Raw genomic sequence first — 27,895 nt, 5'->3', positions numbered from 1 at the left:
CAGTTCTCTGTAATTACATGATCTCAGAGATCCCTTACAAGAACTAATAGACACAATATGGTTGAACTTTCTCCCTTTCTATCATTTTTCCCTTTTCTGCAAGTGAGTTTTCATTCTCTATGTATTTTCTTTTTTTATTCACTCATCCCGTCACAGTAAGGTAGAAATCTATATGTGACCACACAAATTATTCACAAGAAACTTCATCTTTATGAAGAATCCCTTTCAATACTAAGGGATTGAAAATATGATTCCCTTAAAAATAATTATATTAGAGGGGTTTAAAGTGAAATATTTTAATCTAAAACTGAATCTCACACTTTTTATTTGATTTCCATATTTTCTATATAAAAGTCAGCATGTATAGAGATGGACTTGATCCAACAGGGAAGAAATAATCATCATCCAGAGAATTAATAATTCCTGTTTTCTTTCATGCTATTGTATGAAAGCAGTTAAGTAACATGCTTGTCTCTCACTCCCCACGCTCAGTCTGGAAGAAAATCAAAGAAGAAAAATAATATTATGGTTGAGATAAGAATAGTAAAATAATTGGAAAAAAATAGTAATACTAATTGAACTTATTATAATTGTAGCATCAACAATAACAGCCATCTAAAGGGGAGAAAGCCATGCAAGAGAAACAACCGCTGAGCAATACTCACTATCCACTTACCTTGCTTTTCATGCCCTGCTTGTCCCCAAGCGGTGACAGGCATCGTTTGGCCAACTTCCCCAGTTTATATATGGGGCATGAAATTCTCTGGTATGGAGTATCCCTTTGGCCTGTTTGGGTCATGTCCTGGCCATGCTCCCTCCTGTCTTGTGCACCTGCTCACTGACAGAGTAACAAAAATCAAAATGTTCTTGATGTAGGGTAAAGACTCAGCAAAAACTACAGTATGAGTCTGTTAACATTATTCTCATACTGAATAATAAACAAAGCCTGTAACAGCCACTAGCAAAAAAATTGACTCTGTCCCAGCCAAATCTAGGACATTTGGTTACCAAGAGATGAAATTATTTGCCTTGCTTTTCCAGTTTATTTAGAAAAAAATACACTCCCAAATAACAAAACATCCTAACAAAAAAAAAAAAACAAACCCAAATTCAAATATAGGAAAAACCAAACCAAACTAACAAAAATTTCCCACAAAAACCATAGAAATATTAAATTTTAAAATATAATTTCCTAGTAATTATTTAGAAATTGAAAAACTTTCATGTTCGAGCTGTGTTATCCTTGTTATCAGGTCTTTCAAACTCTAGGCGAATTTTACATTGCTAACATCAAGCTCTGAAAAGGGATTCAAATAACTGAAAAAAAAGAAAGAAGAGCAACCTAAACCCATTGATTTCATTATTGATAATTCATTATGTATATTAAAAAATATTAGCATACATCATTCAACTACAAGATAATAGAAAAACTACAAATATCAAATTGCTTCATAAGATGGTTGGTTGATTGTTTGGTATTGTATATTACTATGACTTGACAATATTTTGCATTTCTGTTATGTAAGTACAGAATATGTTGTGAATGCTTCCGGGAAAAAAAAAAAAGATCTGGGGCTACTCTGTGCTATCAATTGAAATTAATTACATTATCTTTGCTGAAAAAAAAGTAAATTATACGTATGATGCATAAAGAATATGAAGTAACCCTCTCCCCAACCTGGCTTCAGTGGGTCTAAGCTGGATTATTATGTCTAAATTTGCACTTCAGGACAGATACAGGTGAATTGAAAGGGATTAGAAAAGATTTTGTGAAATTTGAATGAAATGAGATTGAGTGAATCCCTGTTATTCATTCTGGGATAAACATTAAAGCAACTTCCAGAACTGTAAAGTGCTGCTGCAAAAAGGAAAGGAGCATTTTATTTTCCATATCCCTGTTGGACAATGCAAAAGAAAAGGAACAAATTTAAATTAAAGCAAAGCATACTCATGTTAGAATGTATTAATAACTTTAAAACAGTAGGATCAAATGAAGATGTTTGATCAGAGGCCAAGAGTCTTGAAGAGGAAAAAGTGCTAGGAGTATTAAAAATGTGCTTTATTATCTCAGCATTAGGGCCCTAAAGGATTAGATGATTTCGTAAAGTCCTTTCTAATGTTATTCCTTGAAAGCTTGTTTCAAGAAACAGCATATTCAGACCTTCAAAACAAACTATTTCACAGAACTGTTGGTTTGTTTTGGGACACTGTATCTTATGTTTTTTTAAAAAAGCTTAGCAATTTTTCTCTGTTTTCACTTATCATGAGCAATGAATCATAATGATACTTTGAGCAGCCAGCTTTGAAACCAGACATTAAGGAACTTTTAGAATTTTCCGCTGGCATTTTGATTTTACAGCTGAAGACTCAAAATTCTTGAGCTTTTTGATGACTCTAACATGAGATCTATGAGTGAATCATTCTCCCTTAGAATCATTAAATATCCTGAGTTGAAAGGAACCTACAGGAGTATCCAGCGCACATCCTTACCCCACAAGGGCAGTCTAAAACCGAAACCAAATACATGCAAGCGCATTGTTGAAATGCTTCTTGAAATACCAGCAGGTTTGAGACTATGATCACTTCCCTAGGGAGCTTTTTGCATTGCTTGTCCACGCTCTTAATGAAGAATTTTTTCCTAAAATCCAGTCTGGACTTTCTCCAGCACAGCTTTCAGTCATTTCTTTTCATCCTTTTACCATACAAGAAAGATGAGATGACCTTTGTCTCTGAGCTTGTTTTAGTGAGAAGTACCACATAAATACTAATTACCATAAGTAATATGGTATCAGCATTCAAAAGAAATTAACCTAATGATATGTGCTCTAAAACTGAACAATATTGCCTAAAAAAAGTTGCACAAATTGGGATGATACAAAAAAAACCTTTCTCCATTATTGTTTTTTGTAAGAAGACGACTTCCGAGTTCCATGGAAACACAAAACCCCTTAAACCAGACAAAAGACAAACAAAACACCTCTGTTTATTTCTGAGTTTCAGAATGTTTCTTTAAGAACCTAAGTATTACTGAAAACTTTAAAGAAATGACACATTTAAGCTCATCTAATTTGCGCAAAACAGAATCCAATTTAATGCAGGAAAATCCTTTGTGCTGTCTTTATTTCTCTAGATCTGTCAGTATCCATAGATATTTTAAGAGTCTAACCAGATACAATAAAAAGATTCCAAGTTTGAACTATATTGTTTTTAATTTCCTTACATAAATAAAAAATAGAGGACATGCAAATTTAAAGTCACATCCTTTTTAATGGAAAATATATCCCATTGGCCAGAACAGGTTTCAGGGTTTTTTGTTCCCAGTGATGGTGCTGTAAACTCGTATTTTCATCATTCAGAAATACAGTTCTCAAAATATTCAGTTCACTACTATTGCTACTAAGTGATCAATCCAGCAATTTAGGCAATTTTCTACCTGAGTAGTGTAGACTATTTGTAAGATAACATCAGGGGATATTTTGAAGATGTAATGCCTTAGGGAACTGGAAACAATCAATTATAGCCACTATTCTGACACATACATGTCAGAATTTCCTTAGTATTTTCTGAAATTCTTTGTTGATGTTACAGGATAATCACAGCTCCTTTCCAGCTGTATCATTAAATACTGTGTGAAATTGGAAATAATGCAGACAAAGTGCCAGAAAGGCTCTTCAAGTAAATTGCTCACCTTAGTTTCAGAGGACAGAAAGTCAATATCACTGTCCTTTTCTTCTGAAGATTTGGTTTGTTTATAGTCATTCATGATGAGTAGGACCTACATTTCCAAAGAACTATTAACCAAAACATATTATGTGTTTCATTATTTTATGACTATTTTAAACACCAGACAGGCTTTTAGGTATTGAAAAACAAATCTGTTACTGCAGTTGAAAAACACACGCCAGGAAAAATAAAATTTATTTCATTTAATATTCATTTAAAAAGAATCATTTATGTTAAAACATTTATTACCAAAGTAGCTAATTGACTTTTAGAAAGTGTCTCTGAGTGGAAGCAGTAGTTATGACTGGCTAAAGACGTGGTCAGCAAGTGTAATGGCAAATTTGCCTTTCATTTTTTGCTTCTTCTAAAAGGTAGAACAATTTTTGGAAGTGATTTATCTTGTATTTCAATAAGTGTGGCATTGTCCTTTATTCCCACTGAGAAACAACATTGCACTTGTAAACAAAAGCATGGTTCACCACATGTAACTTAGAACTGCTTATTTCCTGACACTGAACTTTGTATATTTAACTTTCTCTTAATACAATCTTTATATGGAATTACAATACAGCAAAATGTCCTTTAAATGTCTTATCACTTTGTTAGTTGAGAATGTGTATTAAAAAACTGATCTAAATGACCACTTATCCGAGTTAATAATTATGAAGCCTATAATTTGACAATTTCATTTATCCCTTATCTATTTTTTTAATTGGCTCACACTGAACTTCAGAAATTGCATTTGACCTGTTTTTTCACCCTGTGAACTCAAGCTATTTGAAATGCAGCATTCAACCAATACATGATATTAAATCTTAGCTCTGAAAGAATCTTCAAAAAATACGAGTGCACATATGTGTGCATATAAGCACCAGAAATATTAAATCATAGCTGAATTCACAGAAGAATGTCCATAGATAACTCAAATAATTATTTTTCTGTATTTCACTTAGAATAGAATTTATCGAATATTTTGCCAGTGTGTATTCCATTAGAAAATGTCACTTTGATCAGACTCAACCTTCTCAAATAAACATATTTTTCCCATTCCCTAGAAATTTTCAGATGGAATATTTTTCAGTCAAAACATTATATTTTTAGCAAAAATCAGGTATAACTTTTCCTTAAGAAATTCTGTCCCTTAGAGAAATATTCTGAATGCGGTACAAGTCGTTGGGGTTTTTTTCCCATTCAAGTTTATATTCTGGAAAATATACCATCAATCTCATATCTATACAGACCTAAAGAGAATGTGACATCCATGAATTTCTACAGATGTCTCTTTTAGAGCGCTCACCAAAGCTTGGGGACCTCTTGGTCCTATAAGTTACAAGAGATGCTGTACTGTGTTTTCCATATCCTCTACCAAAACTATAGCTTTATAGCAGCAACTATAGCTGCTTTAAACTCTGTTGAGTTTAAAGCAACTTTCTCCTTTTGGACCAGTTTTGGTTTTGTTTTTTTCTATAATTTAATATTACTGGGGAAATGAAAAGTTTGAAAATCTTTAATGGCCCTCAGAAAAGAACAAAAAAGGGTGCATAAATGCTAAACCCCCCATATTTTATAGGACTCTAATCTCATAATACCACCCATGCTGCTAATTTCAAAAATGCATTCCTCAGAATACATAATTATCTGCATTTTATTTGCTTTCTTATTTCTTAAATAACTCTCCTGATGAGGACATGAACATACAACATTTTTATCTTTTTGTATAGTAAGCAAAGGAAGAGATGAAGTGAATTTAATAGCTACAGGTTAATGCACAGAATAGAACTAAATTCAATATATTGCAACCCTTCATATTTTCTTACAACAAAATTGTTAAAGAAAATCCTTACTGTCTTAGTATTCTAAACATAGTTTTCTCCCGAGGACCTGGACTTGTTGCTCATGAATTATTCAGGTTTCAAAACAAAAGCTAGAGACCTATAGGAACTGCATCCAAGAAAGAGACATACTGAAGTTTTTAAATTTGCATGTGGCAGCAGCTGGGAATAGTTCTGTTAGTATTAATGTTGTCAGGATTTCTGGTTCTAGCAATACTAATTTTTGATATAAAACAACTAGAACAAAAATTCTAGTCTATTTGCATTTGTCTACAATACAAAGTCCCCATGTCTCATCCTCTTAGAAAAGATATGCGTGAACTAGAAGAAATGTCATGTTTTATTTATTATTTAATTAATATAAAAAATATATAGTTATGTGTTCATAGGACGTTCTGAAATTAAACAATTAATCTTTATTTTTCATATAATTAAATGTACAGGCAATAAGAAGTATAAGTAAAGAAATATTTGCTGATTCAAACATTTGCACATGTAAGGATATAGATCTATCCTATTAGTCAAAGAAATAAGTGTTATTTCCAAATTTTAACTCACCCACCAAAGGATTGGAAAGTAAAGACATGATTAAATGGTATTCAAACAGAATTTAAGTATTATTATGATTTCATCAGTGTATAAGTTATTAAAACCCCCTCATTCATCCAATAATGAAAGAGATATTGTCACCCTGTCTATGTTTATGTTAATAAACCTCTGAGAGTTTGTGAGTTGCTAAGTATAGTATTTGTCCCAGCCTGAACCAGAGCTCCATCTCAGGAAGAACAAGGTGCAAACCAGCTTCTTATAATTTGGCATTACCCAGCTTCTCTGAAAGGAAAACCTAGAATTAACAGATCATGGCAATTTAAATGCAATTCCAACATGATTCAGAAGGTCAGCTGAGATTCTGGTTACATGAATAAATTATAAGTATGAATATATAATTCAAAATGCAATGCAACTGAATGCAATTTAGCAGTAGTATAAAAATGAAGGGGTGTGTCTGCTTAACATTTTGCAGAAAGTTGCAAGTGGCTTCTGCCTATGATGAAGCTGACTTAGCTTTTAGCAATAGCAGAGCACCAAGTCCAAACTAATAAATCCTTCTGATTGATGGTTCAAGTGAGTATCATGCCAATGTAGTGGTACTAACTTGTCTTTAGCTCGGAGCATGGGCAGCTTCTGCTTTCCAAAGGAGATGCCGATCTACATTGAAAGCATATTATACATGAAGGCACTGGAATAGTCTCTAATTACAGAATGAAAATGAGGGATGAAGGGAAGGTATTTTGAGTGTATATATGTGTCATGTGAAATTGTGCACGCATGCAGTTCCTAAACTAAATCTGTTAGAAAGTAGAAGGAAACTGTTTAGGTGCATATGGCTGGTCAGAATACAGTGGCACAGAGCGCTCCTCAGTTTTCATATCTCTGAAAGAAAATGCAATCTTTTCCCCACTATGCTTCTCCAATAATGTCATTCTGCTATTGATTTTCTTTCATTTTATTTTCCTGATAAAATTAACAATGTCAACCTTGCATTAAGAAAAATCAAGTTATGTCCTACAGATAATGGCACTTACTGTGTTAGAAAAGGTTAGGCTTTACTGCAAATGACAACAATAACTGCTGTGAAGTCCTTCCTTTGTCCTACACATTAATGTGCTTTAGAGTAAAAACAATTACGTTCCAGTACTTTGAAATCCTATTCACCAGTATCTTATCCATTTATTGCACAAAATATTGGAGTGTGGAAAAAAATGATTCAGAAACATAGGAAAACATAAAATCTAGGTACTTAAAGGGTTCATTTATCACAGTGCACATGCAAGTTAACAGATAAGCAGGGAAGTCTGAGAAATGCAGCTATTCACCATTATAAAACACACTGAGACACCAGCTATGCAGATAATGGCAAAGCAAATTCTTTTGGAAATAATTAACAGTAAAAGCCACACTTTGGCATTGGAAAACTATTGGTCTTAAAAGCTCTAGGGTTTCCTTGAAATGAGCAATATTGCATTTAGTTACTGTTATAGAGCAGACAGATCTGAGTTTCTCTATTGAGCTTTTTTTATGGTGTATTACTTGTCCTTTCACATCACCTCAGGGGAAAAAAACATTCTGCAACAAAGTAGAGAGTCTTAAAGTGGATGCTTGCTTGCCAACAAAAGCCTATCTCCAATCTCTGGTGGCTAAAAGAAGTCCCTGCTTTGTTAATTGTTCATAATTCATAAACCATTGTGATTTCTCCTCTATTTATCCATGCCTACTTAGAACAGAAAGAATGGAAAAAGACTGGTATTTTTTAACTATCAAAGAAAAATGAAATTAAGAAGTAATGTTAAATTGCATACATTTTCCTCAAATGCTTTATTTTAACCTTTGTTAGCCAGACCAATTCTTAGGCCTGTGAAAATAGAGTGCTTATTTTCCTAGACAATGGCTGCATTAATTAAAAATTCTTTTTTTCACTGGTCCTGTCACTCCATTGTCAGTATTTGAAAATCATCCCAGAGATAACAGGAGATCTCATCTCTAAGCTTTTCAACTTCAGAAAGTTATGGTAAGCCAGTTGAGTCAAACATTTACAGCCTGAGAAGACTCAACCTGTGCTGTGATGGGGAACTGTAACAACCAGCCAGCACAAAATGCCAAAACTAAGTCAAGCAATTCAGAAATAGATTGAAGCCTATACTTGGACTGAACAAAGTGCTCTTCCATCTGCTTGACTAATCAGATTGGATGCCTGGAATGCAAAAGACACTTATTAGGACAATAATCTACTGGAACTCTATACATGAGTTATTACAGTACTTCTTCAGAATATACTGAATTAATGGAGTTGAAGCTATGTACCTATACTATTTCCATATCCATTATGTCTTGGAAATAATAATAGGGATTCCATGTTTTAATGGATCATTCATGTCCAGATTCAAAAGAAGAATAACATAAAGAAAGGAGACTTAATCAAGAACATTTAAAGCATCAAAAGATGCATGTCTGTTCCTGTAAAAACAGACCTGGCTATGAGCACAAACAGCACAGTACCTCTTGTGTGCTCCTGCCTAAAAACATTTTTTCTCTCAAAAAAATAGGGCAGCCTGCTCTCTATTTCTTTTAAGAATACTTTCTGTCATGTAACATCCTGGGATTCATGTTTCAACACTGTGTTAGCAAGCACCACCTGGCACTGGCAAAACTATTTCAGGATGCATTCTAGCAGTCATGTAGCAGCTCTTCATATTTTTTCCTGGCTCCACGTACATTCCTAGTACAGACACTCTGAGTATTTGTGAGGAAGTGGAACATATGGGTTCATGACTTTATTCTACATGGAAGAAAAATAATGACTTGATTTTGTTTTCCCAGGCTTTAATAAGTGCTTCAGGTACTGATGGATTGGGATGTACTGTAAAGTTGTTTGACTTTTTCCTTGGGGAAAAGACAGCAAGGTAAGGGGGAAAGGATAATTAAGCTCAAAAAAAAAATATCCTCAGGTTTTATGAAAAAATCTATAAAGAAAAAAGAATATCAAACTTGCAATTTCACTTCCCAATGATCATAGTATTGATGTGGGGAACAAGAGAATCTGTTTTTAATAAACTGAATGGTTAAAGAACTCTGATCCTGTTAAGTTGAACAGTAATTTTTGGGAAGATACATTTTGAACTTTGGCCTAAACTTTCTGCCTCGTCTTCCTCTCTCTTTGTTGACCTATGATGTACTACAAAATCTCTTTTGAATATCTGTGCCTTAATTATTTTGAAAAAAACAAATACAAATATAGATACAGAGCTATAGAATTATGGTTTGGATTGGAAGGGACCTTAAATAATATCCAGTTCCTATTCCCTTGCCATAGTTAGGAACACTTTCTTCCAGACCAGGCTGATCTAGGTCCCATAAAATCTGGCCTGGACACTGCTAAGGTTGGGACTTCCACAGCATCTCTGGGTAGCATTTTCCAGTGCCCCAACACCCTCACATCAAATTTGGTTTAGGATTTTGCTACTTTATAATGATGAAATGCTTTTCTGTGCTGGACTTGCACCCATATGTTGGTAAAGTCCTTTCCATCAGCCTGAAAAAAGTCCTAAAATCTTCCAATTTTTTGCAAGTGTAATTAAAGTTGGAAAAATCAGTACCTGAAATTTGTACTCTGTTGTGCATTTTATTTTGTCCTTTAATTTTACAGTCTTAAAAGGGATTTCCACTAGACTTTTATAAGTAGAATTTAATTCATGTATGGTGCACAGACATGCCAACCCATTTACGTCAATTTTCTTTACTTAAAGTACATAAATAACAATATGTGCGTCTATCTGAACATTAATATTTATAAGGGAAAAACAGGAAAAGAAAAGGGTCAGCTGAACACAGGTAGGTATTATTATTGCTAATTGTTTTTTTTTTTTTTTCATGTAAATAATGCTTTACTGAGACGTTTCTCCACCAGGGGTCGCACAAAGACCACTTAAATATCACTGTAAACTGGAATAACGGTCACATTAGGAGTAAAAACATAATCAAACCTCTAAACAGCACCTTGATCCATTATAAGCAAACTATTTAAACTCCTGGGGATGAGTCACTGCTGCTTGTTTATTGTGAATGCAAGTAATACTAAATTTTTGGGGGTTTTTTTATACTCAGAAAACATTGAACCACATTGGAAAAACATGTCTTGCACTTACTAAATTGTCATAAATCATACTGCAAAAATATTATTTCATGTTTCACCTTAGTATAAACTATAATAATATGGGTTCCATGCTATTTCAAGTAAAACTAAGGAAAAGTCTTCTTCCTCACAGTTTTGGAGGAAGTAGATTTAAGTTCTGACACAAGCTGAAACCAGGGGCTCTTTTTTCACTCTCTTCTGTAGTCGTATTGCTATTTCTGCAGTGGAAATGACAAGGCAGTAGTGATGAGACCATCCTCATTTCAGGGTGGATGGCACAAACCATTGCACTAGGGAGGAAGGACTCGTGCATCAGTATTCTAGCTTATTGGCCCCAACATAAGCAGCTTTGCAGAAAAGAACCTGGGAGTTCTTGTGGATTCTAATCTGAACATGAGCCAGAAATGTGACTTTGGAAGAAAAAGTGCTAATGGTGTTTTGGGCTGTATCAGGAGGATTGCTACCATAGATCAAGGAAAGTTATCCTTTCCCTCCACTCAGCACTAGCGGAGTTTTGTGGCCAGTTCTGAGCTCCTCAGTACAAGAGAAACATGGACATAATGGAGAGAATTCAGCAAAAGGCCACAAAGGTGATTGAGGGACTGAGGCATCTTTCCTGTGAGAGAGAAATTCATTCCAGGAAATAAAAACTTCAGGGGGATCTACCTCATCAATGTGTAGAAATACTGAAAGGAGGTTGTAAAGAAGACAGAAGACATCACCAGACCATTCTCAAATGCTGTGACAGCTCCAGAGGCAATGGGACACACACTGAAACACTGGATGTTCCCTCTGAACATCAGGACACACTTCTTTACTGTGAGGGTGAAGGAGCACTGGCACAGATTGCCCAGGGAGGATGAGGAGGTATTAGAAATCTGCTGGGATCCTAGAGACTCTATTTGAACAGAAGGCTTGGACCAGATAACCTCCAGGTATCCTGCTGAACTTTAACCATTCTGTGATTTATTTGGTCTAATACATGTATACTGATAAATCATGATAACTTGGCTGTGGCTGTGGAAATACTAGCCTTTCTCTAAGTGTGAGATAATAACATAGAAAAGAACACTGCCCAAACCTCCAATTTGTAGGGAACATTTCCCTAATTTCTAAAAATAATAATATGTAATCAGGAGCAGAAATATTTTTGAAAATGTCAAGATTTTCCAAATTCTTCATTATCTCCCTTATAAAATAGTTAATGAGAAAAAAAAGATATTTAAAACATCTCTAATATAATTCATGATTTCACAACAAAATTCATTACCCTCCATTAAGGGAATGAGGCAAAAAAACATAAGCACTTACATGGTACATAGACCAGAAATTACTTTCTTCAAAAGATAAATCCAGTACGTACAAGAGCTCACCAAGTAGCCTGTGTGCACATGTTGTGTATTCACATACATCAAACTTCCAAAGGAAGTTTTGCCATGATATTGATAAGTTTTATGTGTATAAAAAAAGATACTTTTTTTGCATTTCTGTGCATAAATATGAACATTTGTGTACATATGTATAAGTACAAATGTTTATAATTAGACATAATTTAATTACTTGTATTCAGGACAGATTCTACCGTTTTGCGTTGTCATTACATTACAAGGGTTCCATATTGCTAGAGTTCCATACCTCCTTGATGTTTCTTGTAGGCAGCTCCTCTAAGCACTGACCCTTCTCACAGCAGCCAACTGACTCCAGTTGCCCTTAACCAACCAATCCACTCTTTTATAACACTCTTCTTATTGGCTACAGGTGTGGCCTGTTAACATCAGGCCTGCTCCTAATCCTTAATGATTAACCCAGCTGCAACTCTTTAGGGGGTAAAATTACTTTCTATATTACCTTTATTTACTTATATTGTATCCCCCTACAGTTTTGTATAAAAATGAGTACAAGATATACTTGAGAACTGTTCACAATTACTTTTTTCATAAATTTCAGAATCCTACAAGCTAGAGAATATTTCTGCCATAAATTATGATTGTCTGTACTAACAGTCTAGATAAAGTCTGCGCCCATTTTCATTTTAGCAACACTTTCTCTTAACATGGTCCCAAGGGTCCCAACTGGTTTCTCATAATGTGGTACCATTACATAAACCTATGATAATTTGGTTGGCAGCAACATCTGTAACAGCATAGTATTGTCTGTCTGTGGCACTTGCTGATAAATTTAGGGAACAGTTTATATTAGATGAGCACTTTGCTAGAAATACATGCATATATTTTAAAAAATGTGCCTGCTGTCAGTAGATACAATTTTGGAATACTTGCTTCATAGAGAGGGTGAGACTGTAATTATGAATTCTTCGGACATTAATGAACATTCTTTTGGCTAAACTGCTGTGTTTATTAATAATTCATGAAAATTGGCCAACCATTTAACATAGTCCATGTAACTGTCTGATAAGAAGATAGTGTCTTTTAATTTTATCTTAGACTATTAAATAATTTAAACCAAATGGGATAGGACTTTTGCCTTATGCTAATAATGTTAGCACTAATAGCTGAAGAATCCTAAAAACATATGTTCCTTTTCCCTTGCTTTTACCATTTTTGATTAGCTCTGTAACAAAAAAAATTAGGTCCTTGGGTCGTAAAAAAATATCAAGGAGAATAAGCAGAAAAACGCCTGTTTCTGTACTTCCTTGAGCTAATTACACACTGGATTTAAAAGAATTAATGGCCACCTTTCCTATATGAGATGTACAAGAGGACTGAACAGTGCCTCTTGCAGTGTCCAGAATCTTAATTGCCCGGTACTTCATAGAAAGTCCCAGAAGAGGGAGGTGTTCACCCTCAAATACAGAGGGGTTTTTTGGTTTTTTTTTGCCTTCTAGGATTCATTACATCACTAAGCAGAATAAAGGAATAGTATCCTGTCTTCTTCTTTAAAATAAAATAGTGGTCTGTAAGAAAAGTTTTTTTTATTTTGTTTTGTTTTGGTTTAAAATACAGTGCTATATATTAGCTCCTGTTTCCTGTTCCATTTGGCTTTTCATCTACTGGATGGGAGAAAAATTACTGCTGCCTGAAGTATGTATTTATTTTAACTGTACCACTTTTCTTTTTATAGAAATATGAAACTTATTGAACTAATGATCACTAATAATCAAATGTGGACACTAATGATCAAGCATGGGTGGAAATGTTCTGTTATTTCAATCTGCATTTGGAGGAAAACCTTTGAGAATATATATTTTTTTAATGTTGACAGCATATGCTTCATACTCACATAAGCCAGAAGGATATAAATACTGACTACCAAAATTAGACTTCTGAAAATTATCAGATATTAATAAGTTTCGAATAAAGTTTTAAAACACTTTTCCAAGGGCCAAATTAATTCTATGTAAAAGGCAAGTGAGGTAACCTGAACAATTATAGACCATTTACCCAATATTGATTCCAAGAATAATAATGCAGCTGATGATATTTGATTTAATTTATTAAATTTCTATAATTATTAAGATGGGTTCCTTAAAAATGGTTTCAAACTGATTGACTATTTCAATAAAAACTAAAATATGAATGATATTGTTTCACTGCTGAAGGATTACATTTGCGTAATTGTGTGCATGCTCCATGCCCTCTAAGAAAGATGCTGTTGACATGGTTGTATTTGATATGTTAAAAACTAACCAGCTATTAGGTATCAAAATATTATTTGAAAAAGGAGTCAGGACACTGGAGTATTAGTTGCTGTGCAGGTTTCAGCTGAGGTAGAGCTATTTTCTTCACAGTGGCTGTATAGAACTGTGTTTTGGATTTGTGCTGAGCACAGGGTTAATAACATAGAGATGTTTTAGTTACTGCTGAGCAGGGCTCACACAGAGCCAAAACCTTTCTGGGTTTTGTACTGCCATGATGGCAAGGAACTGGGGGGTGCATGGGAGGCAGGAGGAGGCACAGCCAGGACAGGGGACCCAATCTGACCAAGGGGATAGATATTCCAGGCAATGTGATGTCATGCTGGATATATCAAGAGGAAGAAGAAAGAGGGTGACATTTAGAGTGATGGTGCTTGTCTTCCCAAGTCAGCGTTATCCTCAGTGGGGCCCTGCTCTCCTGGAGATGGTTGAACACCTGCCTGCCCATCGGAAACATTGACTTAATTCCTTGCTTGCTGTGAGTGACTTTTGCTTTCCCTAGTAGAATCTCTTTATCTCAACCCACAAGTTTTTTTTTTTGCTTTTACCATTCTGATTCTCTCCATGATCCTGCTGGTAGGGGAGCGAGCGTGCAGCAGCTGCATGGGGCTTGGCTGCTGTCTGGAGATAAATTACAACTGTTGCCCAGGATCTCTACGCAACAAAAAAGATGAGTAGATATGAAAAGACATGAAAATATATGAGTTGCCTTTGAACCCAAGTTAAGTCGTTACTGATATGGATTCTCATATCTAGACCCGGATATTTAGAGCACACACTAGAGTTGCACTCCAGCCAAAAGTGCCCCTTCCCTTCTCCTCAAGAAATGAATGAAATTCAGCCTTTAATATACTGACAAGTACTCTTTTTTAGGGAGTTGAGGAAACATCCTGCATGGAAAATCAAAATCCAGCACCTACTGCTACCTCACTCATAAAGCAAGTATTGCCTGGTCATTTAAGGCTAGCTTCTGGATCAAGTTCTAGTACTGCTATTAAAGCAAGTCCACTGTGCAGAAATTACCTCAAGACTTACCAGATAAACAAGGCAGCAAAATGTTCCCTGTTACCTGAGGAGTATCCAAATTTTACAAAAGGTACCAGAGTCAGATTCATCTTGCCTAAGTATAGACATCCTGAGTATAAATTGATAATTTGTTGTCTGTATCCTTAGTCATTGTTTTAAGTCCTAAATTATTCCTCAAAATAGAGGTTAGTACTCACAGTCTTTTTTAAAAGAAATGTCAACTAATGCTACATTACGTATAAAGCCTGATTCTGTCATTGTGTGTTACCATGTCCTGATGAGGTCTTGTCACTTGATCCTCATTGCTCTACAGAAGCAGACAGGCACATTGTGATTAGCCTACAGCTAGTGATGAAGGGTGAAAGGAGGCTTAATGGTTCATTTCTGGATTTTGATCAAATCCAGGAGGAAGCTAATCCAGATTTCCTAATTTGATTTCCTGAGCCAGCAAAGGAGATGATCTCTGTGTTCCCACTAGCATTTACCAGCTGTTCTGCATATGCTCCCAAACAGATGAAATGAAAAGATCTGCACTGTGCAGCCTTCCGATCTTCTGATTTCCAGCATTATGCTAATGCATTAAATGCTGATGCAGTTCTGTGAAGATGCAATGTTATGCTTAGATGTTAAAAAAAAAGAAATTATATTTTTCATAGAATCCCAGGGTTTCCAGGACTTGTCAGGGATAATCAATATTTTCAGCATGCTAGCTTTCTAATAGTAATAGTAAAGCCTAAACTGTGCCCTTTTGATATCCTAACAGTCCATGAACCATTTCGTTCATGGACCATTTAGCCATCCAGTGCCTGAACAGGGCTTTTAAAAAAAGAGGGAAAGCAACATTTTATAAGGGGATATAGCGATAGGACAAGGGGGAACAGTTTTAAAATAAGACAGAAGAGATTTATGTTAGATGTTAGGAAAAAATGCTTTATTCAGAGGGTAGTGAGACGCTGGAACAGTGAATTTGTGTATGCCCAATCCTTGGGGTCTGGTTAAAGGCTGAGTTGGGCATGGCCCTGAACAAATTTATCCAAAAGGAGTGGCATCCCTTCTTGTGGCAAGGGAATTGGAACTAGATGATCTTTAATGTCTCTTTCAATCCAAGCCATTCTATGACTCTCTATTTCTATGGAGTTAAGCCCTAAGAATCACAGTGATTCTATCTGGTGGTAGAATACCTCAAACTGGTTTTGCAGCCTGGTTTTAAATATATGTTTAACACCTTTTAGTAAGGAAATATTGCCTTTTGTTAGTCATCAAAAAGGTGTCTATTTTTAAATGCTGTTAGTATTCATATTACAATTTGTATTGCATTCCTTTTTTTTTTCCTCTCTTTGTCATTTTCAGAAATATCTTAAATGTGTTTAATTAAATTAAAAATACATGATGGAAGAATGAAATTCTAAAATTCATGACATGTCAGTGACCAAGTTAAAAGCATCACAAAAGTCAAGTTCTAATCTATATCTCTGTTAAGGAGTCAACATTTGGCTCATGGAGTATGTAGGTATTTGTGGCCCCTTTATGTATATCTGAATGCAGATGGTTTTTTTTTTCCTCCAATCCTAATATTTTTGTCTGAAATAATACTAGTAAATATTTTCTAGTCTTGTAGTGGGTAGAATAAAGAAAAGATTTCTTTTGTGGGCATTATGCTGTATTATACTATTAGAGCATTATGAAAACGTGAAAAAATAGTCATGTTCATATTATGTATTACTTGCTTCTTAGGAGGTTCTTCATTGTTTCAAAATAAGATACCATTTTCTGGAACACTGCTGTGAAAAAAATGTTCTGCCTCAGAGACTATCCATTGTCTTCTCTGCTTAGAATTATAAAGATGGAGTTTGTTTCCCTTGTACTTGGTGATATGTGTGATGGGAATATACTTCACACTAAATGCCTAAATCAGGTTAGTATCAGTCATATGGTGATGATTAGTACCTAAGAGAATGCTGAGTGGAATCTGGAGTAGTTTCTGTTGAAGTAGCTCTTATATAAAATTGCAGCTTCCCCACATTTAACATCATTTCTGTGCTAGAAAACATATATATTCCTTGATAAGTTGAAACTAAAGTAACAGTTTCTTTTGGTCTGAGTCATTGTTAAAACTACAAGTTATAATAAAGTCTTGAAGACATTTACATCAAAGGATTTAAATTAACATACTTCTTACCAGGCCAGATTCATGGCTTGATTCTGCACCAGGGAAATCAGGTTGAGCTTTTTTCAGTTTAAGATAATTTGCTGATCAGGACATCACATTTATGTTATGGAAAATTAGGCCTGATCTGAGACCTAAGACCAGAGAACGATGTTGAAAGAAGATTTCAGGCCTAAAGTCCCATCTACAGAGACTGTAAATCTCTCCAGAGACTGAATTTGGCATCAGATGAACTCAGAACTTAATGTGTTTGTTCAGGAATTTAAGTTTGAATATTTTAGTGGAATTTTTCAAAATTTCCAAGAAAATACCTTTTCTGTTCTTTACAGTTAGTGTAAAAACACCAAAATTAATTCCAGACACTAGTCACTCAATGCAGCAAAGCTCTCCCTGCATTCCACTATTTTATTTGTAATTATAAACTATGGGGGATTGTGCCCTTTAATCAAGTTATCCAGTAAAGAAGCTGTAAACCATGAGAATCACACATCTCATTGGCATAAGATAGGAAGGCTCAGAGATATGATATAACAGAGTGTGGAGAAATAATGGTATTATCACACAGCAAATCACCTTTTCACACTACAAGGTCAGCAGAAAAAACAACCTGTCTTTATTTTCCAAGGTCTGTGTTCATTGAAAATTTTCTACAGGGCAAAATAAATTCTATAGCCTTTTTAAGGAATAAACAACCTTTTCTGACTTGATATCCATTAATTTTTAATAGTCTTTTTTTTCTCTTTCTCACACCCCCAATTGTCAAAATAAAAATATTAAATTTAAATAAATTAAAAACAGGAATAAAACAAATAAACAGAAATGAGCTTTCTTACATTATCTTCATCATTATAGATTTTTTTTCTTTGAAGTGTTTCACCAAATTTCATGGAATTATGACTAATTTTTCAGACAATTAGGTAATTTAGTTCACTTGTTACTCCTTGGTCACTGGTGTATTACAAGAAAAATTGTAAATGTCAAGCTAGTGCAACCTTTTTTTTTTGCAAGGTCAGTTTATATCCTGACTTTTTTTTTTCAGTTTGCCAAATGTTTTTATCTCATTCATCCTCTCAATATCTGCTTGTGTACTCCAGTAGCAGCCGTGCTTCAGGACCACAAGCTTTTTCATAACAGCTTCTTGTCACCTCTAGCAGAGACCCCAGTACTAGAAGTCTAAAAAAAAAAAAAGCCAGCACTGATAAAATGCCTTTTTTTTGCTGCAATATCTCTCATTATACAGAGTTTTGAGGCTCACCTCAGCAATTTTGACTCCTGAAAAGATGTATGCAATACCATACATAATAGCCAAGCATTCTTTGATACTTTCAGAAATTCGAGTAATAGAATCCACATTGTAAATTATGATTTCTCTATAAATATCACTTTAGACGGGAGCCTAATTGCATTCTAAGACCATCAGAAAATTCTATTAAAAATTGTTCATCTAAGAGATAATGTTGATTTGACACTTTTTGAAACATCAGATAAGCAGGTTAATGTTCATTCAGTCATGGCACTTTTTTCATCTAGTGCATTTTTCCTTTACTGTGATAATTGAACATTTAAGTAGCTCACCTGCTTAAAATTGTAAAACCCGGACATTTAAAATTTCATGGCATCCAAGCTTGACCTGGTTTCTTGAAGAGGCTTGTAGGTGGCTGCAGTGATATGGAGGGTTGACCCTGCCTGGATGCCAGTTGCCCATCAAGACTCTCCATTACTCCCTTCCTTAAACTGGGCAAGGGAAAGAAAATATAACAAAAGAATCACAAGACAAGGAAAGGACTAGGGAAACATCACTCCACTGTAACTATCATGGGCAAAACAGACTTGACTTTAGTTTAATTTATTACCAATCAGATCAGAGTAGGGTAATGTGAAATAAACCCAAATCTTAAAAACACCTTCTCCTAACCCGTCCCTTAATCCTGGACTCAAATTCTTTCCCAATTTTCTCTACATTCTCCCTCCTGAGTGGTGCAGGGGGATGTGGAATGGGAATTGAGGTTGTTTCATCACATGTGTCTGCCATTGCTTGCTCCTCATCTGGAAGACTCCTCATACTCTTCCCCAGCTCTAGTGAGGGGGCCTTCCCATGGCAGACAGTTCTCCATGAACTTCTCCAATACAGTGCTTCCCGCGGGCTGCAGTTCTTCACAAACTGCTCCAATATAGGTCCCTTCCAGAGGGTGCAGTCCTTCAGGAATGGACTTCTCCCATTTGGTTCCCTTGTGGGGTCACAAGCCCTGCCAGCAAACCTGCTCCACTGTGGGCTCCTCTCTCCATAAGTCCACAGGCTGTGTTAAGGATCTGTTCTGGGCTGGGTGTCCCAAGGGATCACAGCCTCCTCTGGCATGCCCTTACTCTAGTGTCAGGTCCTCCACAGGCTGTGGGTGGATCTCTGCTCCACCATGAGCCTCCACGGGCTGCAGGGGCACAGCTTCCTCACCATGGTCTGCACCATGGGATGTAGTAGAACCTCTGGCACCTGAAGTGCTGGGATTCATAAAATTAGAGGGTTTTTAGACAAGTGGTTAAAAAGGACAGGCCTCTGAAAGCAGATTTGTGAACATTGCAAATACAGCAAAAAATTTTCTAAGCAGTAGAGCAGACGTGAGAAATAGCACAATAGACTTCTGTAAACTGACCTTATAGATTGCAACAAGGTTACTTAATGTATATCTTTAGAAGGTTAGTAGGAATGAGTCTCTGTGCTTTGTCTCTCATGAACGAGCCATGGTGTTAACTGCCATTACGTGTGTTTCATATGATTGGATAGAATTCTTGTCAATATGTTTTGCTCTATGTGTGATTGGTGAAATCTAGGCTGAGATGGCTTTATGCAATGCTGTAATGTAACACCTCCTTGGCATTTCCTTTGGATCAGAGAGCTGTTAACATAATCTGTCTCCATTGTCCTAGCAATGCACTGAGACTGATGTGCTGAAGAAATGGCTCATGACACTGGTTTGGAGCGCCCCGTCTCAGTTTGTGAATGTATATAATGCCAGCGACATGAAGCACCTGCTTCCCTCCTTCTTCATTGACCTTGGTGTCTGCAGAGTTGTTTATCCCACATATTTTCACTCCTTACTCCAACTGAAAATGCTGTTCTTCAGTAACTCTTTCCCCTTCCAAAATACACTGTCAGAGATGCGTCACCACTGTCACTGATGAACTTGTCCTTGGCCAGCTGTGTGTCTGTCTTGGAGCTGCATTTGCTCCCTTGGACATAGGGGAAGCTTCTGGCAGTTTCTCAAAGAAGGCAGACGTGTTGCCTTCCTGCTATCAAAACCTTGCCATGCAAACCCAATAAAAGGAGAAACAAAGCAGCAGCTAACCAATTTGCACCAACATGGTTTTTGTACTTCTCACAGCTAGAGCATCTGTTTAGCAGTTTCCTGTATTTTGCTCCTCCTGACCATGTCCTGCAGATATATATGAATCACTAGAAAATTAGTCAGGTGTTCACCAACACTGCAGAGTCCTCACAAAACTGTTAATTGACCTGGAAGGTAAATGGAGACATTTATTATCATCCTAACACAACTGATGATATCTAGTGGAATTCATGCAGATTTAATCCAAAGGCTTTTAATTTTCTAAACCTGGGTTTCTTATTTCTGTTACCCAGTCTTTTTCCATTCTGTTCTAGAGGCATAAACCAGATAATAAGTAGACTTTAATACACAATATACTTGTTAAAAATCTTTGTGTATCACAGGATTTTCTAGCACAGTAAAGTTATTTTTTGAGAATTAAAGGAAAAATATATATACAGTTTTTAACAAGTAGATGCTCCTTCTTAAGAGGAATTCAATTTTTCCTGCTAGAGGAGTAAGAAAATTATTTTGAAGAGCTGTGACAATGAATGCAAGATGATTAAAAATATCACATGACATTTTTGTTTCACGTTATCACAAGCAATGCCAGACTAAAAGTAATCAGTTATCTACCTTGTGTAAATCCTTCTTCTGACCAGAACCATTTGCTTTTATTTCTTACTCAGCTTTAATCAACTTTTGAGTTTATCTGTAACCACATCCATGGATGCCAAGGACAAGAAGACCAGTAGGGGAATTCTCACCAGCATTAATTCATGGCACTTCTAAAAGTTTGACCACAGATGTTTGAATTTAAATGGTGATGGGACTGAAAACTCTATGACTATGACAAAATTCTTGGAGCTGGGGAGCAGCTGGGTTAATATTAATCCTTGGGATGTGTAAGAAATATGCAAGCAGCCAGAAAACTAAGGAACCCGCTGGAAACTGAAGAACTCTTAAGTGTAAAGCACATTTTCAAGGAGCCACTAGAAAATTTTAACATTTGATTTTAGTAAAATCTCAGTTAATGAATCAATTAAACCCCAAACAAACTTTTGAATAACTTTTAAATGTAGAGACAACAGCCAGTGGAAGTTCAGACTATTTTATTCTGGCACCAGAAGGAAGACATACCAGTTAATGTTATATTTGCTGTAGTTTGTTATTGATTTATGTTTTTTTTCCTTCAAAATTTTAATTTAATTCAGGCACAAGAGACATTGCTAGATTCTGAGCGCTACAGAGCTGTAGCAATCATTGTGATCGATTCATGGTTTTTCAAGCAAGATGCAGAAATGAATCATAAAGCAATCTGTCCCAGACATAAGACTGAAGTATGAGTCTCATTGAATTTGGGAGTTGAAATGGCAGATCAGATTATAATGCAACGAAACACTCAAAGTCAGATGAGAGACCCAGAATTACCCCTTCAAATTGGATTTGGCAAGCAAAGAAGTCATGAAGTCTGGACTGAAGCACATGTAGTGTTTATGATACTCAGGTCCTGCAGTAATAACGATAATTTCTAATTACTAAAGGGAAAGGAAATCAGAAAGGTGTTTACTGAATTCAAAGTTGAAGTCACACAAACAAATAGCAAGACAAAAAAAAGGCCATGTGCAATGTTCGACAAAACAACACATTCAGTGTTTTGGAAAATAGTTACAATGGGGTTCCCAAGCATTTGAAAAACAAGAAGAATTTGCACAGCAGACGTCTACAAATTTTTAGCCCAAATGCGGTATTTATAGCACTGAATAAAGGACTGGTTTATAAGCTTGAATGTGCAGGATATATATAGTACTTTTAAGTGGAACAAACCAACGTACTAGAAGGAAGTCTACATTGGCAAAACTTATTTTAATTCCAGGTAAAAATGATTCTCCTTCATGAGAGAATATCAATGTCTTACACAGTCTTTAAGAAATAGTTTTCAAAATGACTACAAGAAAAAGATGTCAGGAAAATCTTACCAGGGAGATGTACAGGTTCATGTCAGCAAATATCCAGTGTGGGTTTTATAGTGTGAGAAGTGCACATCTGACTGACAAACAGTGCCTTGCTTCTTTGTGAAGTATCTGCACAGCTATTCTGCAGAACTGAGGCAATTTAATCTAAAAGATTATGTGTTATTATAAATCTTTAGCATATCTATCTTAAGGTAACTGCCTATGCAGTTCGGCTATTGAGTTAATAAAAAACATGTGTTAGGATTTAAAGAAGTACCCTGGTGACAGAGACTTTGATTTAGACAGCGTATTGCTTCTTTTTAGGAAATGTTCTGGAAGGTATTAGCAGCACTTTGTAAGATATGAACTAAAGACTCCTAATGAGCCTAGATTATGTGCATTTAGTAGGCTGTTTATTATGAAATAAGCCTACATTTCCTCAGTGGGAAAAGGTCATTGCCTTTGAAAGTGTCTCAGTCAAAATCTTCCTATCTAAATTTTTTCCAATAAGTATAATCATATCTAGTGAACGCTTTTTCAAGTGGACACTATGTCAGGAAGTTGTAATTATATATTTTATGGAAAAATATGTAATTAGTAGTGTTCTAAATCCACACAATTCAGTTATAATACTATTCTTTTAATAGACTCTCATTTACTATTGACAGGTATTGCTATCTGTGTTTGACAGGCAAGCATGGTTTATGAGGTACTACTTTATCTTCTACTATTTCCTTCTAGACAGAGGTTGTGACATTTAACTCTGTGGTGACAAGTGCCAATAATCCAAAATATAAAACTGTGTTCATCCACCACCAGTAAAAGCAATATTTTGCCTTTGTGCCCTTTCCTTTGGGGAAGAACATAATGAAATAAACACACATCATCCAGTTCTAAACACGAAATATATATATATATATATATATATATATATGTATATAGTAAACTTTTGATTTCACAAGTGGGATATAATTGTATAATTGCCCATATCTGATCCAGCAATATTTTCTGGAACAAAAAGGGAATTAAAGCGTCTGAAGAAAGGTATAACAATACAAGTATGGTTTATTTTTCTCCAAATATGTCAGTTTTATTTTCTTCAAAGGACATTTGGTTCTACAGTGTTTCCACTATTGTAGCAATTGGTTTTGATTGTGTTCTGTCTCATCAGTAAACAATTGATATACCATGTTTACCTGGTAGTGTTCTGATGGTGTTGTCTTGACAATAAAATTGTTTTCAGGGTTGTTTGCTTTGATATCTGTAATCATGGTTGTTCTTTATAATTGCTCTCATAACAGGGCATTTCACATGCAAATTAACTGTCTTTTTATAGCAGTCTTATTAAAAATTATTATTCCCTCAGAGGGCTGAGGCAGCATGGAGGTGACATATGTGTTCTCTAGGGGAAGGAAGGGAACATATGAATGTATGACAAGTCTTTGCTTCAGGAAAATAAATGCATCTTTTTTAGTCAAGTGAAATTAAATGAATTTTATTTGGTCTAGTTTTGAAGAGGTGTCTTGGAGTGCATTAATGAATACAACACAAATACACACTATTAATCCTTCAGAGAGACAAGCTAGATTTCTGACTCATCTTCTTTGCACTACGAGTATTAAACTCTAGAATGAAAGATTTTTTTTTTCACACATAAAAATATCAACAATGAGATTTAACATAACAAAAAGTTAATTTTTATTTTCATCCATGCATATTGCTCTCATCAGTAGCAACAAAAATTAAAAGCTGAGCTTGGAAATGAAAATATTTTCCTAAATACTTATTTGAATTATTTAGGACCAACCATTTATAAATAAAAGCCAAATACTTCTATTACATTACAAAAAGCAGACTGTGCTCAGGCAGAACGCTACTTTTTTCACAAAATTTTTGTTAAAACCAGAACAAAACACAGCCAAAGCCCAACATTTTCAAATTAGGATAGATAGAGATAGATAGATAGATAGATAGATAGATAGATAGATAGATAGATAGATAGATAGATAGATAGATGAATAGATGATAGTGAAAAATTTTCTTCATTTGCTGTTTTGCTGATATTTATTCTCCAAAGAAATGAGAATCTTACATCTATTTAAAAGTCAGTTCTCATAGTGAATTTGTTATTCCAAAAATGATTTGATGTCAAGGGTGACTGTACAGGGAGTCCAAACTTTTGCTTATTTAACAGACACATTTCTGCATTTTTGTCTCATAGCTGTAGTCATTCTGCACTGAACCTGCCCACTACAAGGAAATGCCACTGTTCCTACAGTTCCTACAATCTCCAAGTACATCACATTCTCAGTCAAGATTTAAATCCATCCTCTCAGGCTTTGCTTTTTTTTGAGAAAAGAAGTTTGATTTCTTATATCTTCATGTATTGTTCTAATTCTTCTGAGTTGCCTTGACACCACTAAAATAAAATAGGAGAGAGAGAATGGAAGGAACAAGGAAGGAAGGACACCCCCTCCCAAAAAAAAAAAAAGAAAAAAACACCCAAAATAAATTAAAAAAAAAAAAACAACAAAAAACCCAAAACCCCAAAACAAACAAACAAACAAACAAAAATTTCATAATTTGTAGCCAAATGAAGACTTTTGAGCTTGTATGGTTTTGTCTTGCCTTGCCTTTCTTTACTTGTTTTTCTTTCCTTACCCTGCAATAGTCAATGCATATAACCCAATTCCTGAAAAGAAGGTAGAAAGCAGTATGGATGCTTTTTAACTCAGAGATGAATGATGTCTTCTTTTTGGCTTTGTTTTATGTGAGGTCAGCAGAAACCTATCTGCACATTCAACATATTGTCCCCTATAGATGAGATTAAAAAAAAAAAATAGGAAGGCTAATGATGCTGTTCTCTAAAACAGAGTGTGAAAATCAAATCAAGAGTAGATTGGAAACAAAAACTGTTCCTATCTTCCATAGGAGGTCTGCACAAGGAATGGTGAAGATTTTTGATTCTATTTTATGTCCTAGCACAGGTGAGAAGGGATGCAAGACTAAATCTATAGTACATTTGGCATTAAAAACAAAAACAAGTCACCAATCTTCAGATTTCCAGAGCAGGACACTTTGAGACAGTTAATGTGTTAAAATGAAACAAAATATGTCAAGAAGGAGTGAGGTGGAAATCTGTGGTTTCTGCTCAATAGAAGATTAACCACTGAAACTGAAAAGGTAATCATATCTCATTAAAATTGTATATATCTACTGTTTTCCTGTTTTAGAGAGAAAAATTTTAGAATTGTTATGAGCTAGGTTTTTGAAACCTGCTGATACAGTATTTTTGAACTTTAAGTTTTCAAACACATATTTAATTTTATTATTTTAGTGGTGGGATTTCATTGTGGGTTTAGCAACAATGTTTATGCCTCCTGGAACTCAACGATGTTTGCCTCATAGTGTACTCATAGTTCTGAAAGTTTGAGTAAATGCAGACGTGAGAAAAAAACTGCTGAGGTGTTTAGTCATCACTGAGTCACCTTGCTGGTCAGGCTGCTCCTGTGCAGGAGTAGGATGGTGACATGATGTCTGCTTTGTCTGTATCCACACTACAGACAGCAGAGGTGAGGACTGCAAGGTCCAACAAGAACTGTGGGCCACACTTGTCCCTTGGACTGGGAACAATCCGTGAAAACCTACAGCACTTTCATAAGTAAAAAATGTGAGTTCAGTGAACAAAATTCAGCTGTATGTGAGAGAGAAGAAGCAAAACTTATTTTTCATTAATTTCATTAATTTTTGAATTAATTACATTTGTGTCTAAGTTACTGGTTGATTTCAGTGCTGCTAATCAAGGTAACATTCCAATTACATTCCAGTCTCTTAGCAGTCGGTGCTCCTAGTAGCTTTTTCAGCTGAATACTACCTCAAAAAGCTGTCTTCTTCCTGAGATGGAAGGACTTTGAATGTGTGTGTAATCCTAGTGTTTCTTTTACACTGTAAAAACCAATTCAGTGGCCTTATCCCTCTTAGGATATTTATTAAAAAAAAATACTGTCATGGTCACTTGTTTTAAAGTATAGAGGGCCAGATGGGAAACTTTTTGTCTGCAGTTAAAAATGAGAGTACTTAGGTAGTGACAGGACACAAGAGGTTTCCAAATTTATTAAACTAAGGTGAATAGCAGCATCTTGAGAAACAGCTGTGCAACAACAGACTTAATTTGTGAATTCCTCTTTTATACTGGCTTTAATCAAGGCAGTTGTTTCAAATACTTCTGGGTGCCATGGCCAAAGGGAACAACTTTAAATCCTTGGATTTATTTGGTTTCCACATATTGTGTACCTTTCAAATACATTACTCAAAATATAAACATTCCCAAGGTCAAGTTACAGAATAAAATTATATGAATGTAGAGTCATAAAATATTAATAGTACTGTGTGACTGAACATTCACAGAAAATGGTAAAAATCCTCAACTGCTGAATGTACTGCATTACTGATGCTAAGCTCCAATACTGGTTGGAGGAATATGTCTATACAGACATACTGCAAAGCCCTTAAGCCCATTTTACATATTAAAACATCCAAAATTTGCATCCATGCCACACAGGCTATTGCACATTAAGTCTTCTTAGTAGCAGATTATTCTCCAGTGCTAACAATCATTTTATTCCTAGTTGACATGCACAGCACTAGAGTAATCCTAGCTAATCAAAATTCAATTGTCAAGAGGCAGGAGAAATGTCTTCATGCATATTACACTCTACCAGCTTTCATAATCATAAAGTCGTAGAACCATAGAATGGCCTGGTTAGGAAGGCACCTTAGAGATCATCAAACCTCCCCAGTCCTGAGCAGGAGCATCTTCTTCTAGAATAGTTAGCTCAAAGTCCCATCCAACCTGGCCGTGATCATTCACAGGGATGGGGCATTCAGAGCTACTCTGGACAACATGTGCCAGTGCCTCACCACTGTCACAGGAAAGAATTTCTTCCTAACATCTAATCTAAACCTATTCTCTTTCAGTTTGAATCCATTTTGCCTTTTTGTATCACTACACGTCTTTGTAAAAGGTATTTCTCCATCTTTTTTGCAGGTTCCCTTTAGGTGCTGGAAAGCTGAAATTAGGTCTCCCCAAAGCCTACTCTTCTACAGGCTTAACAATGCCAATTCTCTTACACTTCCTTGGTAAGAAATCACTTCAAGCAATTAAGTCTGTAGGCTTTTAAACTTAATTTACATAAAATCTGTCTTCACTTATGCACCCTGTTATGTGAAATACATTTTTGTCTTTAAGTCCATTCTCTGATACTAAGAACAGTGCAAGATACCAGAAAATGCATTACTGGCCCAGCAGGACTTTGTGTCAAGGGAATTTGTGAGAAAAGCAAGCCCTCAGTTTTCTCAGTGATCTGCAGTGGATTTACATGACAGTAACCAGGACTAGGAGACACACTTCTCTTTGTAATCAGAGATTTTAAGGCTCACTCTACAGAGAAAAGATCACCCCAGAATTTTCAGATTCTATTGTGAAGAGACAGGCAGATGAAAAACAGCAAAAAAGTAGGGGTAGACA

General features: G+C 35.4%; 1 long non-coding RNA gene across 1 annotated transcript; it reads right to left on the bottom strand.

The window, feature by feature from the left end:
* Positions 1–280: 280 nt before the first annotated feature.
* On the bottom strand, positions 281–11,940 carry LOC135451271 (uncharacterized). Its single transcript, XR_010441267.1, has 3 exons — positions 11,881–11,940; positions 677–838; positions 281–493 (listed from the first exon to the last, which is right to left on the bottom strand). It is a non-coding gene; the product is annotated as an uncharacterized LOC135451271 (long non-coding RNA).
* Positions 11,941–27,895: the final 15,955 nt, after the last annotated feature.

This window comes from Zonotrichia leucophrys, chromosome 1 (genome assembly GCF_028769735.1).
Source record: "Zonotrichia leucophrys gambelii isolate GWCS_2022_RI chromosome 1, RI_Zleu_2.0, whole genome shotgun sequence".
NCBI lineage: Eukaryota > Metazoa > Chordata > Aves > Passeriformes > Passerellidae > Zonotrichia > Zonotrichia leucophrys.
The sequence above is the reverse complement of the archived record's forward strand: the minus strand, read 5'-3'. Positions and strand labels throughout refer to the sequence as shown.